A 19,890-nucleotide genomic window follows, 5' to 3' on the forward strand; every position below is an offset into this window, starting at 1 on the left:
CAATATATATTTGTTGACTGAATAAGTGAATGAATAAACACATGAATAATTCTACATTTAAATGAGTAGCGTAATGCCTTTTTCCTTTTTGTCTGGTCTCTTAGTTTATTCTCCCATAGTTTTGTCTTTTTTGTTCACATCTTTTCCATAGCTCACATGTCTATGTTGAGAGCACAGCAGACAACAGATTGCCCACTAAAAATGCCAGTACTTCCCCTCTAAGGATCTGCGAGCAAGCTTTTCTCTCTGCCCAAAATACTCTTCTCTCCTACACCATGTCCACAGAATGAGCTTCACTCATCCCTCCCTGCCAGTCTCAATGCCCTCTCTGACCTGTGGATGTCCTACTCTATCCTCCCAGTCAGTATTGATTGCTTTTCCCCATTGCACTTCATAGGTACATCTATTGTAGAATTTACAACACTGAATTATAATGTATTTTATGGATGTCTTTGTCTCTTCCCTAGACTAGCGAATCCTAATTTAGACTACATAGCAAAATCACCTGGAGGACATGTACTGAATCATAATCTCTGGGATGAAATCTGGGGATATTTATTTTTGTTAACAAGGAGGTCTGATGTGTCTTTTGCAATTCTTGGGTTGGCATTAGAAAATTGTTGTTTAGATTTATGCAGTCCTTAAATCAAGCAATGCACTTGACTCGGCTTTGTATCCTAAGCCTAGCATAGTATTTGTCTGCAGGAGGCACTCAATACATGTTTATTGATCAAAACTTAACTAATTATAATTTCCTGCCTACGGCTTTCAAACTCTTGAATTTAACAGAGGAAAAGGGCAGGATATAAGGGGGTAGGGATGCTAACTGTGGAATTTCCAGTGGTGGTTCAGTAGATGTTAGAGGACAAAGCAGTCTTCCTAATGGTTCATATTGACCCACAAGTAAGGCCTTTGCGTAAAGGAGGTAGTCTCTCTCCCCGCCAGTTTACTAGAAGCTTGCACCCTGATTTGGCTTACAGATTGTATGAACTGGCTAGGGAAGTCGTCCCAATCTTGTATATGCACCTTGGCTTCCTCTCATCCTATTGTGTGGGTTACCAGGATAGAGAGTCTCAGCAGGTGTTAACTGATCACCAGCCAGCGGGATGGATTATTGCTACTTATCAAGTTATAGAGAGCATTCAAACATCAGAAAGTGAGATCTCTCCTGCCACACTTCAGAGAATTTATGCTAAGAGCTTTCAGTAGTTCTTTGCTGTCCTCTTCTCTCTTTAAGAGCAGTGAAGTTTCATTACCAATAGCAGAGAATCTACTGCTCAAATAAAAGGAAACAATAAAAGAAAGCTTGAGAGTCTCGGTAACTCCTGAGATGCCTTTATCAGAATAGTGCAAAGGCACTTTGAGAATATCAGTTGTCAGGACCATCAATAATGGTCAAATCTTCATATCTAGTCAGATTATTTAATTGCTTCTCTGGGGCAATATTGACTTTCTGCTTCATCACACATTGTCAAATTATAAATTCCTTGAAGGTAGGGAATATGTCTCATTTCCTTTAGCACTTATCTTATGGCTTTGCCCAATGTAGCGACCAACATGTTAAACTTGTTAACATAATATCCTTTGTTTTCATTTTTATTGCTTTAATTATAAAAGTAACATAAATTTCTGAAGCAACTCCCCTCATACATGTATGAATATATCAAGAAAAAAGTTAAAGTTTATTAAGATATGGTATTCATGACCCCTATGGTGTCACTGAAAAGGGCTTTGTGTAGTCAGGAGCCTTTTGTCCTGATTAGCATGCCATTCACAGCTACATTCAATATTCACTATCCGTATAAAATAAAAAACAAAAACAAAAAACTGCACACACACAGACAAAATTACCTTTCATTTATAATAAGGTATACAGACTTTTCCTGCCACAGTTCCTTCCCCCTCCATAGTCTTTCTTCCCCCTCTCTCTATTGTCCAAAATCTGACTTTTGGATAAGAGGAACATCTCACCTTCAACACCGACTGGTCAATTTGAACACAGGATGATCAGGCTTGGAGGTTGAAGCAAGGGTGGACACAGAGCAGGCAGAGAGGGAAGGAGATGGAGGCAGACTGGGTGTCCAGGAGCTGATCTATTCCTAGATTCTGAGAGTTGCATCCCTTAAGTGAGGAATGGGGCTCTTGACCGCCTCCCCCGTACATGATGCCACCCCCTAAACACACATCCTTTAATGCTTCTAGGATAACATTTATAAGAATATCCTGAGTTTATCTATTTGCCTGCTCTCTGCCTCTGTATTTTATTCATCTTTGAGTCTCTATGGCCTGAAATGCATCTAGATTATAGGAAAAAGCTTAACCACAGGTTTTTGTTGAATGAGAGACTAAATGAATAGTGGTTGGGGTGGGTAAAGTGTGTGGAAGTGATCATAATCTCGACACATCAGGTGAGATTAGATCATATATATCCTAACACATTAATGTCATTTAATTGGGTAGCTGGGATTGTTAGTGGTTAGAGAGAATTTAATTTAGAGTTTAGATATGACAAAAACCTTCCCTAGTGCCTAATATAGGCACCAAAATATATCTGAACCAAATATTTGAGGACAATAAACAGATAGTTTGATGTCCAATTTCACCACTTATTAGCTCTATGACCTTGGGACAATTATCTCTGAGCCTCAGTTTCCACCTCTGTAAAACAGAGCTATATTCTAACCCATATTATAGAGGTTGAGGTGAGGTGTAATTGAATTCAGTTGCATAGTGATTAAAATAGAACATGGCACATATTAAAGAATCAATTATTACAGTACTTCTTGATTCCCTGGCAACCACATGCCTGTGATCCAGGGTGCATTTCATTGCCACCAACTTCTCCCAGGCTGTCATCGTTATCTGCTTTTCTTTTCCCCTTGTGGACCTCTCCAGTTTTGATAGCTTAGCTCTCCTAACCATTTTTCTATGTCCTGTGTGTGATCCTGTGTATAATTAGAATAACAGCAAACCTTTATAATATATTTGGCCTGTTTCAGACCCAGTCCCAAGTGCTTTCCATCAATCACTTTATTCTTCCCCACAACTTTATGATTTAAGTGCCATTATTTTCTTTCCTTTTCAGATAAAGAAACAGAATCAGGTAACTTGTCCAAGAGCTCACAGTTTGTAATTGATAGAAACTTGGATTAACCTGGCTTGTTCTCTGATCCACTTCATTATCCTCCTCCTCCTGAATGGCAAAACAAGATTTCCCTTCTTCATTCCCTTCACATGGAACTCCCTGTCCTCCCACCAGGATACTCTGCTTCTTTGGGCTGCATCACTTTGGCGCAGACACTACCTTGGTCTATTCATCCCAAGGCTGCATACGAGAGGCTCATACCCAGTTGGGTTTGGATTCTACCTTCCCCTTCAGATAGGTTGAGTTTCAGGCCCCAGGTCTCTTAGTTTTCTTGGTCCTGCTTAGATAACAAGATGAATTAGCATCAGCATGCCCTCTCTAACCTACTCCTACCTTACCAATGATGTCCTCTCTTTGATGCTCTCTCTACTTCTGCAGAATTTGTGTACTTTTTGAAACTGACTTTCCCACTCTCTTTTTATTTTGTATGTTTAATGCTTTCCATAACTGTGTATCATAACACAGAAGGCACAGCCGTGTCATACCTTTTTATTCTATTCTGTTCAAATGCATCTCTTTAAAATGACACAGTGGTTCTGCAGCCACATGGACCTAGAATCTCTACTTTCTGACTTTGTGATTTGGAGCATGTGACATAACGTCTCTGTGCCTCAGCAATTACATCTATGTAATGATAATAATTCCAACTTCCTAAGGTCGTCATGATGGTTAAATGAGATAATGTGCTTGTACAATGCTGTCCCTAGTCAGTACTCAATCAATCCTGGCAATACTACTTGTGGTAGCATCTTGCCTGCCAGGACCAGCACCACTCCACCAAGCTGGAGGACTGGTAAGGCCATGCGTGCCAAGCACACCATGATGTGATGAATGCAGGTTGACAGCATGAATTGATGGCCAGGTTCAGATGTGTTTCCTGCCCCATCAACTTCCTCTTCAAGCTGTGTTTGGAACTGTGGCTTTTATCCTGACTTCAGCCCCTCTTTGAGAATCAGGCAGAACACTTCAGTTGCTCGAGCTTTTTGTCTTGTGTTTTCAATGTTAAATGAATCCCTTCAGAACATAAGTTAGCTGGTGAGTGGTAATACAAAGTTGTTGATTATGCGGCAGCCAATTTCTGACACGGGTGGGATGGCATCTCAATCAGAAGCTATTGTGACCCACAAACCCCAATTGAAATCACACCTGTGTGCTTCTTGCCGCTGTGTAGTGAGGATATCAGACGTCAAAGCTGTGGGTGAGGGCACTGTTGGGGGCCTGATGCCCTCGGCTTGGAGGCATTCACAGCTATGTACCCAAAGCATCTCTGTGTGGATAAAAGGTGCCACTCACAGAACCTCCCCTTGTAGAGATCTGGAGCCCTGTGAATAGCTGAGTGATGGCTTTCTCCAGAAGGTTCTTTTGAGGTGGTTGCAGAGAATCAGACGGGGAGGCTGAGAAATACCTGAGATGTGGTAGTTCAGTTCAGATGGGACTACAGTAAGACGGAACTGAAGCACGCCCATTGGGAAGGGGGCTGAGGTCACCTACTTCTAATGGCTAAAGAAGAAGTGACTTTGACCTGCTCACGGTCATATTGTGGGGAGATGGACCCTACATCCTTTGGTTTGTTCCCCTGAGGCTTCCCCTGGGCTGAAACACACAAGGCACAGTTTGCTTTCATTGCCCACATTGTGGTGCTTGAATAATACTGAGATGAATGAGGAGCAAGTGGCTGAGGAGGAAGGAAGGAGCAGTCAGCGAGGAGAGGCTGGTCAGTTGTTCTCAGACCTGGGTGTGCATGAGGATAACAAAGGAGACAGATGGCAAAGACACACTTTTGCACCCCACCCTAGACCTTCTGAATCCAGATTGTTTGGGGTGGGGAGGGAGTGTGTGTGTGACTGAAAATCAGAATTATAAACTTGAATGTAATACTGAAGATACTTATAAGCAGTTAACTCTTACACCGTTATTATTAGATGTCAAGCACCATCCAAAGTGTTCATATCCATTAATTCATATAATATTCACAATGCTCCTGTGAGTAGGGTGCATTTTTTAAAATTCAAATCTACAGATGAAGAAAGAGAAGGTAAATAACTGTCTCAAGATCACACAGCTAGTAAATGACCCAGCTGGGCAAGGCTGAGACTAGGGTAAGGTCCCAGGACACAGTGTTTAAGGAAATGTGACTCTCAGAATTAGTCAAGTGACTTTCAGAAAGTCAGGACCTCCTTAAACTTTGTGTCCAAGCGTCTCACTTTTTTCAGCAGAGTCCTGGCCTTGGAGCTAGGATTTGAAGCCAAGGAATTTCTCTTCAGAGACCAGACTGCTACTGGGTACATGCAAATACCACAGAGAAGACTGTAACATATGGAGACAGTTTCCCCCTTGACCTCCATGTGACAGCCGAGGGTCTCCCTTCAGGAGAACCTACTGCAAGAAGCTTAGCTGGTAGACAAGCCTCCAAAGCCACATTTCAGAATCTGCTATCTCTTTCATTTCAAGGCTATGTTCTCCCAGGGTTGGCGGTCATTTATTGCTGGACCATTCCTGCCCATCACAGGACTGCCCTAGAGGACAAAATTTGCTCTAGTGTCTCCTAGCTAAGACTGGTGTCCCCTAGCCAAGACTACCTATCTTAGAGCTAAAGCACTTTTGGCCCAAACCGTCCTTCTGCCCTCTCTCCTTTAGGGCTGCCAGACTGGCATTGCAGTCTGAACACTGCCTTCTCCTGCTCCCTCCCTCTTTGTCTTGCAGTTGTTTTGGTGAGTAAGTTTCCTGCACATCTGATTCTATCTTGACATCTACTTCTTGGAGAACTGGAAGAGACATGCCGCACCTCCTTCTTTCTTTCGCATCAGTGGCTTTGAAATATTTTTGACTGAGACCTACAGGAAGGAAAGTATGTTTCATCCTGTCACACTGCATATGCGTGTGCAATTCTGGTTATAACCCACAAAATTGCATTCAAAACCAAACACATGCTAGAAATGCCATTTACTTTCACCTACTGGCACTGTTTGCTGATGGTCACATGACAGTAGCATTGACATTTGATTGTTCCATCATCAGTCAGTTCAGGAGGTGCCTTGCCGTGTATTGACCTTCCCTCTGTGGTCTGTTTCTTGTATGGCTTCTATCTTGTGAAATGTAGCACAGCTGGGATGAGTGTACTTCATGACCTCAAGGCATAGATGTCAAATAAAAAGATTTATATGAGTAATTCCCAATTGATTCCAATATCGGGAGCACCTACAAGCCAGGATGCTTCGTAATACCTTGAATTGAAAAATTTAATGTCATGACATAATATGTGTGTGGATGTGTATATATTTACTTATTTAAAGAAAATTTTTCTATGTTCTTCATGAATACCAGTCTCTTAATTGTTTGATACTTGCTATCAATTGTTTGATACCTGCTCACAATTAGAAGCAGTGACAGGTCCCTAAGATTAAAAAATATTTATTGAATAAAATATTAAAAATGAGAAATTCTGTCTATTTCATTTTAGATTAATTGAGCAAAGGCTAATTTAAAAAAATTAACTTTAGCTTAAGGAAAGTTATTTGTCTCCAGAGCATGTTTGAGAGGCAGTGATTCATGTACTGGACACTGTTCACAGCCTGTGTGGTCCACCCGCACCTTCTGCTCATGCATTTTAAAGACAGCTCAGTTCTGTTTGGTTTGCTAATTCTATTCTGAAACATCTATTCTAGAGAAACCATCCGAGTTACAGAAGATGATTTATGCATGACGATGGCCATCATGACATTATTTATACGGGTATAAAATTTGGAACAGCCTTAATTTCCAACACTGGGGGATGGCTCAATAAAGCATGACATGTCCATAAGAATATATGATGTGTTTCCAAGGTGCTGTCAGAGAATTAAAGCAGGAACCTGAATTGAGCACAGAATTTAAAATTTACATTGTAAAAGCATAAAGACTAGTGATAAATGACCACAGTCTTAAGAGTGATACTTCCTGTGTTATAGAACACTGGTTCTTAACTGGGGCAATTTTGCTCCCCAAGACACATTTGACAATGTCTGGAAACAGTTTTGGATGTTAGGAGTGGAGTGGCATCTAGGAGAAAGAGGCCAGGGCTGCTACTTAATGTCCTGCAGTGCACAAGACATCCTCTGAAACGACAGAGAATCAAGGAGTCCAACATGTCAGTGGTGCTGAGATGGAGAAAACCTGCTCGAGGAGCATGAGCCATTTTGGTTTTCTCCATCATATTTTTTCCAGCATTTCCCAAAAGTTTATTTTCAATGATAGATACAAATTACTTTTATGGTTAGAAAATACATGAGTGGTATGTGATTTTTAAAACTTTGTCTCGGCCAGCGGTTCTCAACCTGTGGGTCGCGACCCCGGCGGAGGTCGAACAACCAAAACACAGGGGTCACCTAAAGCCATCGGAAAATACATATTTTATAAACACAGGGGTCGCCTAAAGCCATCGGAAATACATATTTTATTTAAAAATGTATTGTATAATAAATATGTATTTTTCGATGGCTTTAGGCGACCCCTGTGTTTTGGTCGTTTGACCCCCACTGGGGTCGCGACCCACAGGTTGAGAACCGCTGGTCTAGGCCCTGACTGAATGGCTCTGTTGGTTGGAGCATCATCCCAAAGTGCAGAGGTTGCTGGTTCAATCCCTGGTAAGGACACATACAGGAACAGATTGATGTTGTGTGTGTGTGCATCTCTCTCTCTCTGAAAGCAATGAAAATAAACATTAAAAACAGCTGTGTCTAAACAACAAGTATAAAAGGGCCCATATTATGTTTTTCTTCTTTTTTTGTAACTGATGCTCTTTTTACCTCTCTAACCAGTATTTTTCAGACCTTCCTCCCCAGTTTCAACCTGTGAAATAGAGCTCCTGGGGCGATGTGCTCTGATGTGTCAGCATCTGTCTCTGCCCAGGTTCCCTTGGGAATGTCACCCTTTTCTGGGTTAATTTGTACATAAAGACTGCAGAGCCCATGTGCAACTTTTATTTATTTATTTATTTTGTGACAGAGTCATAGAGAGGGACAGATAGAGATAGACAGACAGGAAAAGAGAGAGATGAGACGCATGAATTCTTTGTTGCGACACCTAAGTTGTTCATTGATTTCTCATATGTGCCTTGACCGGGGGCCTATAGCAGACCGAGTGACCCCTTGCTCAAGCCAGCGACCTTGGGTTCAAGCTGATTAGCCTTCCTCAAACCAAATGAGCCTGTGCTCAAGCTGATGACCTCGGGGTTTCAAATGTGGGTCCTCCGCATCCCAGTCTGACTCTATCCGCTGCACCACCGCCTGATCAGGCCCATGTGCAACTTTTAGTCTTGTGAGTTATTCCTTATGGATATCGCTAGAATCCATTCTTCTTCTACTGACACTGACTCCATCATGGTTGAGGCAAGGAAATAGTCTGCCCTGGAATCTCCAGGAGGAACACAGCTCAGTTAACACCTTGATTTTAGCTTGAAAGACCCATTTTGAACTTCTGACCTTCAGAATTATAAGATAATAAGTCTGTATTGTTTTATGCCACTAAGTTTGAGGTATTTTGTTATAGCAGTAAGAGGAAACCAATACACATAGTTTTCAAGTGTGTTCATTGTCTGACTTCAACCTTCCCCTTAATTCTCATTTCCTCCTCTTTGCTCCCTTCTCTACACACCTCATAGTCTCTCCAGGACATCATGTTCTTCATACCTTCATGCCTTTGTGTCATGTTATTTTTTGCTTAAAATCGCTTTCTTTTTTCTCTGGCAAGCTTCCAGAAGATAAAAGGAAATACCTTTCTTAGTATTAGTAACTAGTAAAAGAATTTCTACTATTTATAGTATAGACAAGTTGAGGTTGATGACGGCACGGATTATCCTTCAAGTTTCCTACTTGAGAAAGTAGAGCACATTCAAAGAGCCCCATTCACATACCCTAATTTGGAAGGAGTAGAGCTGGAGGGGAAAGCATATTAATGAACAGACAAGGAGTTCTTCGCATGGAGTCCTTTTAGCATGGTAGAGCAGCAGCCCCGGGAAGCCACATGACGGGTGTGAGGGCAAGCATGAGCATGGAACTGGTCAGTGGTGGGACTTCCCAGAGACACAGCTTCTTTCTGCCTTTTTTGCTTCCTAAGTTTGAGTATTTAGCATGTCATACATTTGTAGTTAAAATATAGTTAACTAAAAAAAAAAGAGTTGGAATTACCATCAGCCCATTTCAGTTTTACTTGTAGTACTGGCAAGCTCAACGGGAGGTGGCTGTCCACTGTGGAACAGACAGCAGCTCTCACATCTCCACTGATTTAATGGAAACAGGGAGGACCTCCTTCCACTGCCTGTGTGAATGGACTGCTCTGGGGCTGGTGGGGACCGCTTGGTGAGAGTCTTGGCTGGGTTCATTGACAAGTCTACCAAGCTGCTTTGTTTTCCGAGCTCCAACAATGCCACAGTGCCACCATTGTGACCTACTGGTATTGCCGAGGCCCCTGAAACAATTGGCCAGAACAGCACACATACCTATGGAGGGCATAAATCAAGCCTCTTGTGTCGTTCCAACATTTTGCCAAAATTGCCATTTTTGCAACAGGAAGATGTTTTCAATTTCAGACCTGGGGCTCTTGATTCAAGATACCCATTCATTTTACTCTAGAGCAGAGATTTTCAACCTTTTCCATCTCATGGCACACATAAAGTTCTGCGGCACACGAAAAAATACATTTTTTTGCCAATCTGACAAAAAAATTAACATAATTTTGATTCATTCATACTAATGGCTATTGTTGTGTTGGCTGTTGTCATTCTTTTATGTGACAATCTAAGAGAAAAGAGGTCAGTGCCCCAGACTAAATAGTCAGGTATTGCATGTTTTAACAATTCTTGCGGCACACCAGTTGAAAATTGCTGATCCAGAGAGCTTCCTATTTCACAGGTAGAAGTACCGCCGTAGTCGTTCTGCCCACCCCTTTCCCATGCTTCCTCTTTACACAACCCCCTAAAGTATGGAATATTGTAGTACAGCAAGCTTTCCTTACAGTCCCCAGTCTTCCACGCTCCTCCCCCATAAACAGCATTGGTGAGGCAGAGAGACTTCAGAATCTGACATGCCGATCTCATTGGTCCTCTGTTCAGATGGGAACAACTTCTCCTAACAACTGTACAGCGTGTAAGGTGCCAGCTCCTCGCCTTGCTCATCCACCTACTGTGTCTCTGTGGGACTAGGGGGCAGTCTTGTAACTCTATACTGTTTGGTATTTCAATAGCCTTTCCGTTGGTTTCTATGGACCTACCTTTCAGGATTTCTTCTCCATAATGGCCCTTGTTGGACTGTTTCAGGGAGTCATGGACTTTAAGTGGAAAGATTCTGTTCAGGAATTGGTGGAGTTGTGGGGTGGAGGTGGGGGAAGTGGGGACACAGCATTACAGGTCTTTCAAAACTCAGCCAGCTCTGCAGAGATAAAGCAGTTTAGATTTTCCGATACTCACCTGGCACTTTCCAATCAAGATACAGACAGTGGGCGAGAGAGGCCACATCCCTTGTCCCCACCCCTTTTTTCTGTTGTCATCAGTTTTGCTCTATTTCTTATCAAACTTGTGTGGGCTGCCCCACCAAATCTTATTCCTCTGAAATCTTTGTGAGAGATTGATTTTCAATCCAAGCTGATGACATTTCATCTTTTCTTCCGTGTCCTCATAGGCGTTTGAGTGGAAAGTTGAAAGAGGCTGCATTTGGGCCTGCTAGCGGTGCATGTCACCAGCTAAATTGAAATTTTGTAACTTTCAAAAGCCTGCTTTGTTCTCTTTCATTTCCCCCCAATGCTTGTCTATTCAGACAAGCCCATTTTATGGATGGTAGAAGGGAGTTCAATGGAAGTGGTTATTACAGAGCACGAGGAGCTTCATTCAGTACTTCTTTTTTTCTTAGGAAAAAAATCTGTTTTGAAAGGAGAGCTCAGAAACCCTTAGCTTTTACATTCATGTGCTTGCTGGAGTTTTTGGTGCCAATTTTTATTTCCTTTGGATGAGAAATAGGTAATCTGTGGTTGATTGTGCTTCAACACAAAAACACAAATTGCATCACATGTCAGCTAATGACACAGCTTCTCCCACAGTGTATGGCGATTCTTGAATACTGAGAAATTATTTTAAAATTTGAAGGGTTTTCTTTAGAAATCTAGCTGCCACTCTGTTTCCCTAGTCCCCTTTCAGTCCTGGCCTTTGAAAGTGAAACCTGCACTTGCTGCCACATTCCTGCACCCACTCTCACCGGGTTCTGGGCCACCATGATCTCCTGGCAGCTCATCTCAAGATCACCACTGAATTCCTAGTGGCTAAGTTCAACCTTCACTTTTCAGTTATTTGTTCTCCTAAGCTCTGTAACCTCTGATTTCATGTCCTACTTCGTAGGGAAAAAATATATATGTGAACCAACTTGACCTGTCTCAACTTACCATTGTGAAATCACCCATTCTTACTTTCTTCCCTACGGATTGAGCTCATCTTCTGTTCAAAGCTCCATTCTTGATACTCTTCCCCTCCATTTCCTCATTACTTCGGGAATTGCACTCCATCAACAGCTCCTCTCTTTCAGCCTTCCTCTACCTAATGACTCCTTCCAAATCAACCTGTAAACATGTTCAAGGACATCCTCTCTTAAAAACAAACTCACGCACATACAACCTACCACACATTGTCCTTCCTGGATCCTGTGTTCTCCTTCAACTGTTAAACCATCTGTCTTTCCTTAAACAGCTAAATTGGTTGACAAAACAGTTCCTACTTGCTAGCTCCAAATTTTCACTTATTCTTTCTCTTGATTGTTTCAATTTCTTTTTTTTTTTGGCATCAAATGAGATGATTATATTTTTTTCCTCTTCTGATTCTTGTATTTTTTTAAATTCAAGTTACAAATGTTTTATTTGACATTGCATATCACAACAGTTTAACAGTATGTTTTCTCTAAGGGTTTTATAGGTTTAACTCTTGCATATACGTTTTTGGTTTTTAATTTATTCTGAAGTACAATTTGGGAATTTATATTTTTCCAGACAGTGCCTCTCAAAGTATTGTTCCCAAACCAGCAGCAATCAGAACCTCCAGGAACTTGTTAGAAACACAACTTTTCAGGGTTCAATCTCCAATGACTGAATTAGAAACTCTGGGAACGGAACCTAGTAATCTGTCTTCAAGGGGATTCCAATGCACAGACAAGTTTTAGAATCATTAGCCTTGAAATTTATTCTTTCATCAATATTTTTAAGTTAATTGATATGAAGTGTTATTCTTTTTTGTTAATATTTTTGAATAGTATATAAAATGTTTTGACTTTCCTTGCTGATATTATTTTCTTTTCTTTTTTTTTTTACAGAGACAGAGAGTCAGAGAGAGGGATATAGACAGAGACAGACAGACAGGAATGGAGAGAAATGAGAAGCATCAATCTTCAGTTTTTTATTGCGACATCTTAGTTGTTCATTGATTGTTTTCTCATATGTGCCTTGACCGTGGGGCTACAGTAGACCGAGTAACTCCTTGCTCAAGGCAGTGACCTTGGGTCCAAGCTGGTGAGCATTGCTCAAACCAGATGAGCCTGCGCTCAAGCTGGCAACCTCGGGGTCTTGAACCTGGGTCCTCTACATCCCAGTCTGATGTCCTATCCACTGCGCCACCACCTGGTCAGGCTATTTTCTCTCTCTCTCTTTTTTTTTTTTTTGTATTTTTCTGAAGTTGGAAATGGGGAGGCAGTCAGACAGACTCCCACATGCGCCCGACTGGGATCTACCTGGCATGCCCACCAGGGGGTGATGCTCTGCCCATCTGGGGTGTTGCTCTGTTGTAACCAGAGCCATTCTAGTGCCTGAGGCAGAGGCCATAGAGCCATCCCCAGCACCTGGGCCAACTTTTGCTTCAATGGAGCATTGGCTGCAGGAGGGGAAGAGAGAGACAGAGGAAGGAGAGAGGGAGGGGTAGAGAAGCAGATGGGCATTTATCCTGTGTGCCCTGGCCTGGAATCAAACCCGGGACTCCTGCACGCCAGGCCAACGCTCTACCACTGAGCCAATCGGCCTATTTTTTTTCTTGATGTTGATCATACTTGTCAAAATTTTGACTATATTATCAGCTGTTTTGAAGAACCAACTTTTGTTTTATCAATCAATTTTTCTGATTTTGTTTTATATTTCTTTTATATCACATTCTAGGCAAGAATCCTCTTAGGTGGGGGAGAGGAAGAAAAGAAGACAGAGTGAGGAAATTAAAAAAACAGATACAAAAGACATTCTCAGATTTCTACTTATGTGTTAAAAATCACAATCAAGTCTTATGTCTATTTCCAATTGTAAATGAGGCTGAGAAAATAACTGTTTTAACTTTCCAGTCATTAGAGTTGTTTAAAGCAAGCAAAAAGTGTTGAAAGGGATATTCAATGATCAAACTTCAATATCTGAAGTTTATATATATATTTATTTAATTTATATATTATTTATTTATATTTTAATATATTTACATATTATATATTTATATATATAAATAATATATATATATATATATATATATATAAAACCACTAGACTTTTCTCATAATTATAAAAGCAAAATTCCTCAAACTGTTATAAACCAAGTTTGAAAATATATGGGAATAATATACCATAAGCAAGTTGATCTTATTTTAGGGAAGCAACAATAATTTAATATAAAGAAATGTATAAATACATTTTGTCAAATGCTATATTAAAAAAAAAGACTTTAGAGGAATGATATCAGTAAGATGGTCAAATAAGACATCTCTTGCTCCCAGTTTCACCTCAACAACAATTTGACATTTGTTCATGTGAAATCCAGGTAGGAGATTGTGAAATCTAAGAATACAGTCTAAGGATGAAGAGAGGAATTTTGAGAAGACAGGCTCAGACCCAGGTAACTGACCCACTGACTGTGGTCCTGGCTATAGACCCATTACCAGTTCTGTAGCCCTAGAGAAGGGAAAGAGATTGGTGAAATTATATACGCATAACTGTTATAGAGAGCAGAAAAGCAAATTCTGGAGGGAAGGGGAGAGGGCGTTTGGGGAGGGAGCAAGGGGGATGTTGAGGGGAACACGGGGGGAGGTTGCATTCGGGGGACACTAGAATCTATGAAAACACAATAAATTAAAATCAATAAAATCCCCTTCCCCCCAAAAACAAAACAGTTCTGTAGCCCTAAAGACTCAGCCAAAGCCCTGTTTGACTTTGAGTCTTCCACCAGCATCATATACCAAAGGACCCAAGATGAGTCTCATTCACCCATGTGTTGGGTAACAGGCATGCAGACCTCAGTCCTGGTCGGAGACCCTGAAGTAGCTCATGAACTGGCTATGCCCCTCTTAGCAGCAGTCCAGGAACTACTGGAGAACACTGACTGAGACAATGACCGCAAATGAAAGAGAATTTGTGAAAGTCTAGAAGTCCAATGGAGAAGTTCCAGCACATTATTGGAGCAAAAAAATTGATATTGAATAATTAGAGAAGGTAAGGGAAACAATCTGACTTTGCCTGCATCACCTCTCCTCCAAAGCAGCATATCTCAGTGCCCAGAGACCCTTTCTCAGCCTGTGATTTCTCCCACGAGAAAGAGGGAGAGCATGTAATTGAACACACAGCTTCCCCAGCGACGTGGAATACTGCCAAAGAGGCCACTTTCTTGTCCCATCCTCTCTCATCACTATCCTGAGTAGTGAGCTACATGAATGACGGGCCACGAACAACTGGAAGTATACAGTGAGGGCTTAAAAGGGAACTGTTGTATGGATGTGGATCAACTTCTTCACGGACTCTATCAGAAGGTCTACCCACAGATTCCATCTGACTTGCTGGCACACCCAGTGCTCTGGGTATCTCACCCTCACCTTCCCCACCCTGCAGCCACTCTCTGCGCACACTCCAGACACTGGTGAGAGTGAGCACTTGCAGATGGCTACTGAGTATATGCAGAAAGCAAGACCACACACTCGATCATTTAGCAGCACCCTTAGGAAAGCAAAAGGGAGACTGTCAGCCCCGGGCCTGGTGCTTTGCAGGATCTAGAGAAAGGCAAGCGGGCTTAGGTGTGCTGTCACAGAGGAAGCAAGAAGTGTGGAGCAGTTGTGTCAATAGAAAGTCTGAGAAAGCCTGAGTCCCTCGCAGGGCTGATGGGAGGTATTCCTCTCCTGAGGTAGGACAGGAAAGACTGCGGAGGTGAGGAAGATGGCCATACAAGACTTCAAGGAACATGAAAAATCAAGGAAGCATGACACCATCAAAATATCACAATAATTTTTTAGTAATCAACCCCAAAGACATAGAGGTCTGCAATTGGCTTGATAAAAAATTCAAAGTAGCTGTTTCAAAGAAGCTCAATGAGCTACAAGAAAACACAGAAAGATAATTAAATGCAACATTATGGTACTGGCATAAAAACAGACACACAGATCAATGGAACAGAATCAAAAACCCGGAAATAAATAAATAAATATATATATATATATATATATATGCACATATATATATATATGCATGCATAAATGTGTAATATTTGACAAGGGAGGTAAAAAAGCTCAATAGAAAAAAGACAGTCTCTTCAATAAATAGTGTTGGGAATTGGATATTCAGTCCAAAAAAAAAAAGAAAAGAAAAAGAAAAGAAAGAAATTAGATCCTTATTTTATACTCACAAAACTTAACTCAAAATTGATTAAAGATTTAAATGTAAGACCTAGATATGGTAAAACTTTTAGAAGAAAACAGGGAGAGGGCTTTGATCGTGGGTCTTGGCCATGATTTTGGGGGTGTGACACCAAAAGCACAGCAACAAAAGCACAAATCAGTGTTTGGGGCTACAGCAAATTAAAAAGATTTTCACAGGAAAGAAAGCAATTAGGAAAAAGGCAACTATGGAATGGAATAGAATATTTGCACACCAGCTATCTGGAAACAGATTAACTTCCAAAATGTCTAAGAAACTCATAGAACTCAATGTAAAAAAAATTGACTATAAAATACCAAAAGTGAATAAACATTTTCCAAAGAAGACATACAAATGGCCAACATGTACAACACCATCATTAGCCATCGAGGAAATGGCAAAGCAAAACCACAATGAAATATCAACTCACACCCATGAGAATGGCTATTATTAAAAAGACAAGAGATGAGTGTTGGCAAGAATGTGGAGAAAAGGAAACCCTTGTGCACTGTTGGTGGGAATCTAAATTGGTACAGTTACTGTGGAACACAGTATTGAGGTTCTTTAAAAAATAAAAAATAAAGTACCATATAATCCAGAAATTTATGGGTATATATCCAGAGGAAATTAAAGCAGGATCTTTATTATTATTATTATTATTATTATTATTGTTATTATTTATTAAGTGAGAGGCAGGGATGCAGAGACAGACTCCTGCATGCACCCCCACCAGGATCTACCCAGCAAGCCCCCTACCAGGCATGCTCTGCCCATCTAGGCTGCTGTTCTGTTGCTTGGCAACTGAGCTATTTTAGCGCCTGAGGCAAGGCCATGGAGCCATCCTTAGTGCACAGGGCCAACTTTGCTTAAACCATGACAGAAAGAGAGAAAGAGAAAATGAGAGAGAGAATGGGGGGAGGGACAGAGAAGCAGATGGTTGCTTCTCCTGTGTGCCCTGACCAGGAATCAAATCTGAGATTTCTACATACCAGACCAATGCTCTACCACTGAACCAACCCACCAGGGCTGAAAGCAGGATCTTGAAGCAGTAGCTGCACTCGCATGTTTATTACTACAGTATTCACAATAGCCAAGCTATGTATACATAACTGTCCATCAATGGATGAGTGGATAAAGAAAATGTGGTATACATTTACAATGGAATATTATTCATTCACAAGAAAGAAAGAAGTCCTGCCCTTTGCAACAACACAGATGAACACTGAAGCAATGCTGTATGAAATACATCTGAGAGAGGGAGACAAATACTGTATAATATAATTATTATGCTGCATCAAAAAAAGCTAAATTCATAGAAATAGAGAGTAAAATGCTGGCGGTCAGGCAAATAGAGAGATGTTGGTCAAAGAGCATAAACTTTCAGTAATAAAATAAATAAGTTCTGGATACCTAATGTGAAAACTATAGTTAACAATGCTGTTTTATATACTTGAAAATTGCTAAGAAGTAGAATTTAAATTTTCTCATCACAAAAAGATGGTAATTATGTCAGGTGATGGAGGTCTTAACTAACCCCACTGTGGTTAGCATTTTTCACTATCTACATGTACCAGGTCATCATTTTGTACACCTTCAGCTTACCCAGTGTTATATGTCAACTATATCTCAATAAGAGTGGGAACAAAAATAAAGATGGGTCATAAAAATTGTAGGGGAAAAAAAGGAAAATCTTATTTTTTAAAACAGATGGTTGAATAGGCATCTATCAATATATACTTTCATATTAATTCCTGACATAACTTGTTTAAGTGATCAGATGATAAGTGTTTTGTTTTTGTTTTTAATCTGAGAAACATGCACACACTATTGTGAAATAGTGGAAGATTCTCATTATAGATGAGCACAGGAAGATAGCTACTGTGATCAGTATTGTTTAACTCTTTTCTGGAAGTTTCAGCAAACACAACAAACCAAGGGAAAAAATTAACTTGTGTTACTATTGGACATAATATAACAAAGTTATGTCATTAGGGCCGTAGTGACCTTTGGTGTTCGTTGTATTGCTTGGTCCATAACCTTGGCTGGCCAATGTCACTGACCCTCATTCAAGATGGAAAGAGGAATGTTGAATGAATTCTTACCTAGTATAGGAAGTTGGGTAAAAGTAAGCCATGCCCTCTTTTGACCCCTTTTTTAAAATATAGGGAGTGATTCCACTTTGAGTTACTGAAGTGCTCTTGCTATTCCAGAAGGAGATGACAAATTGAGGAAGTAGACACATGAACCACCAGGATTTCCCTGATTCTTCATTCATGTCCCCCCACAGAGGGACGTCAACAACCCTGGAACTCTAGTATTCTTTGTAAAGAATTTGGAATTAAGTAGAGAAAGAACAGAAAACAGGTTATGTTGGTCTCTATGGGGAAGAGGTGGAAGTGACGGCCAGCCTTCTCCTGACCAACTCCTTCTTTACCTGACCCCAAGGATGAGTTCTAAATCGAGGTTCAATCCAGGAACCTTTAGAATCGTAATTCTAGTAAGGGAAATTTTCTAGGAGGTTCAAAGGTCAACTATGTGGAAATATTTGTTTATTTTAGCAGGGGAGAAATAAATGGCTGTACCATTTGTTATTTAATTACAAGTGTAACGAATGCTACAAAGAAAAGTCACTTATACTTTTGTTTTTACCTCATACATGTTATTGAATTAGCCATGACTACAATTTAAAAATATTTCTCTAATAATATTCTAGTTCCTAATTTTAATAGACATATTTCTAATGCACAACCACTAAGACAGAATTTTTAGAAATCATTTTGAAAATTACATATTTATTTCTACCTTTCTAATATGTTTTTCCCCTTAAAAATGTGTGATAAAAGTTATCAGATACTTTCCAGTATCTCTTGAGCTTTTCAAATAAATTTTCATGTTACACCTATTTGTATCAAGCTTCATGTTTCAGGATATCCTAATAGCAAAGTACCTTGCATAAATGGAGTAAAATACTAGATGAAGGTGTGTAAGCATTTAAATTTATTTGAATTTAAGTTACTGTTACTTTAGTGTCTTTTTGAAAGTGTGATTGGGTTATTATATTAATTCTAACATTTTTTAGTTTTAATCATTTTATATATATTTTAAGTTCTGCAATTATTTATATATGACTTTTTTGAAAGTATGAGAAAATTAAAATCAAAAGAAGGGAAAGAAACTAGGAAATATTCACATACTATCTCAGTTACAGGGTAGGAACAAAGACCTAGACCATAGTCTCACAAAACCAAAGCATTTGATAAAGTATCTTGAAAGGACTTTAAAGACTATCTAGTTGAAAACATAGTCCTCTAGCCCTTAAAAATCTATATGTCCTTAGAAGTAAAATTGGCTGGCTTTTGCTCAGTAACTTTGAATAGAGTTTTAAGTCATAACAATGACAACTCCTTAGAAGAAGAAGGTGGAGAAACACCATTGGGGAGAACGGTGTGATTCCCATGGCACCAGTAAATATCTTTCTTATAGCACTAACCCCATCTAATTTAAATTATTTATTTGCATGTGGATAACCCTCACTAGGCTGCAGCACCTTGAGAGCAATGATGATTATTTCTTCAGGTCTCAGTCCTTCATCCTGGGACAGCTCCCAGAGTGTTCGGTTTTCTATAAATTTTTACAACGTGTATGAAGAAATTAACAGGGCCAGAGAGGGCACTTCACAATCTAAAAGCCAATTCTTACTGTTCCAGTGTCCCAATAAAAGACCTAAATAAGAGTTTTTACAGAGGCATAGAGATGATTTAATGACAAAGGTTAAAGAGAACAGGCAAATATCAAGGACTTTCACTGATGAGTGGATAGCTAGTAAAATGCACGCGAATCTTCTGCTATGGGGGGTTCTAACCCGTGAGAAAGACAGCCTGTTGGCATGGAGATGTCATTAAGCTCAAAGTGACTTGTACAAACTATGTGTTATCATAAGGGCCCACATCTGGCTACCAGCTGGAGCTTGGGGTTTGCTGGGTCTCCGTCCTCCCGGCTGTGACACATGAAGGTGATGAAATCTTTCCTACCCTACATCTTTTGATGCCAAGATGCATGAAAAACAAGCAGGTAATTTTTCTGGAAGATTTA

This window comes from Saccopteryx leptura, chromosome 3 (genome assembly GCF_036850995.1).
Source record: "Saccopteryx leptura isolate mSacLep1 chromosome 3, mSacLep1_pri_phased_curated, whole genome shotgun sequence".
Taxonomy (NCBI): Eukaryota; Metazoa; Chordata; class Mammalia; order Chiroptera; family Emballonuridae; genus Saccopteryx; species Saccopteryx leptura.